This window comes from Vigna radiata, unplaced genomic scaffold (assembly GCF_000741045.1).
Source record: "Vigna radiata var. radiata cultivar VC1973A unplaced genomic scaffold, Vradiata_ver6 scaffold_284, whole genome shotgun sequence".
In the NCBI taxonomy this organism is placed as follows: domain Eukaryota; kingdom Viridiplantae; phylum Streptophyta; class Magnoliopsida; order Fabales; family Fabaceae; genus Vigna; species Vigna radiata.
The window spans coordinates 99,176-100,935 of NW_014542217.1; the positions used below are offsets into that span (position 1 = coordinate 99,176).

Below are 1,760 nucleotides of genomic sequence, written 5' to 3' on the forward strand. Positions count from 1 at the left end.
GCATATTTTCTCTTTTTCGTAATAATTTCTTTCAAAAACTTTGAATAAGAGGGTATCTACTGGAGTGCCTCAGAGAATGGAATGGTTATTTCCAATTTCTGGAAAATTTCCATGAAACGGTCAAATTGTCTTTGTTTCTCTTTTCTAGAATATATTTTTTGATATGGTAGGGGTTTTTCATACTCCATCTCTTTGAACTTCTCAGCTTCTTCTTTCTGTTTCTCACTCCACAAATTTTTTTCTTCCTCTATATTTCCCTGTTTATCAACCTGTCTTTCTTTTCCAATTCTTCCACTTCTAGTAACAATTTCGCAAGCTTCCTCCCCCTTACCTTTCTCCACACAGTTAACAGCACAAATGCTTTTCTTCAAAATTCTCTGGAAAATTTCTTCGGATTCTGTGCTTCTCTGAATAGGGTTGAAATGAAGCATTTGTGGGGCCTTTGGAGTTTCTATAACTGTCTGTGATAACTCAGCAAGTCTTCTTGTCACTTCCTCCAACTGTTGTGTCATCAAGTCATTTTGAATCATTGTAAGTTCCTGAATAGCATCAACATGCGTATCATGTGCTTCTTCGTTGTCAGCCATGAGTTCTATTAAATCATAAGCTTCATCTTCAGTCTTCTTACAAATACTACCTCCAATTGAGGCATCTAACATCATCTTGGACTGAAGGCACAAGCCTCCAAGGAAAGCAAGCAAATATGAAGTCTTGTCGAACCCATGGACTGGGGTCTTTCTTAACAGGCCTTTAAATCTATTCCATGCCCTTCCAAAAGTTTCTTCTCTTCCTTGTTTAAATGCAGAAATCTCCAGCCTCCCTTGACAGATCCTTGCAGGAGGAAAGAATTTAGAAACAAATTGTTGTACCACAGCTTCCCAAGTCCTGAAAGTTCCTTCAGGGAAAGAATTCAACCAATCTTTTGCATTTCCTCCAAGAGAGAAGGGAAACAAACTAAGTTTGACTCTGTCATCCGGCATTCCAGTTATCTTGATCGTGTTGCAGATCTCACCAAAAATAGTCAAATCTTGTAAGGATATTCATTTGACAGTCCATGGAATTGGTTGTTCTAGACTAACTGGATGAGCGTCGGACTCATCACCATGCTGGTTGCATTGTCAGCTGGAACTGCTATGCTGTTGAAGTTTAAGGGGCCTGCTGCATTTGCTGCGTCCCCCAAAGTACGTCTAGGAGGAGGTTGGTTGGCCATCTCCTCAAGATCTGGTGCAAAAGTCTCAAGCGAAGACTGCAAAATAACTTCTGGAGAAGGAGATCTCTCACATGAAGAACGTCTCTTTCTCCTCTCGTATGGTAGACCTCGTAACAGAGGTTGCTGGTTTTTCATGCTTCTAGTATGTATCATTTCCTGCATTCACAAGAAACACACCCTAAAAGCACTTTTACAGAAAAATAAAATAAAACGCAATTAACAAAAATAAAACAAAAATAATTACAACCAAGTCAAATTCAATTAATTCACACTACTAGAAAAATAAACCTCGAGTCCCCGACAACGTCGCCAAAAACTTGTTGACGGATTGGCAAGCGTACCAACTCGTTCAAGTAATATAATTGGACTAACCCAATATCATTCTTCCCAAGAGACTCGAAAGGCTTTCTCGTTCACGTGAATTAAAATAATAAGACTTGAGAATAAAAATAATTAATTTGATTTGAGAATAAAAATATTAACATGCGAAAGAGATTGATTCAATTGACAAAAGAAAACAATGGATGAATGAAGTTGTTGGGGGTTTACA

General features: G+C 38.2%; 1 pseudogene; it reads right to left on the reverse strand.

The window, feature by feature from the left end:
* LOC111240808 overlaps window positions 1-1,760 on the reverse strand; it is a 12,116-nt pseudogene that overhangs the window by 2,500 nt on the left and 7,856 nt on the right.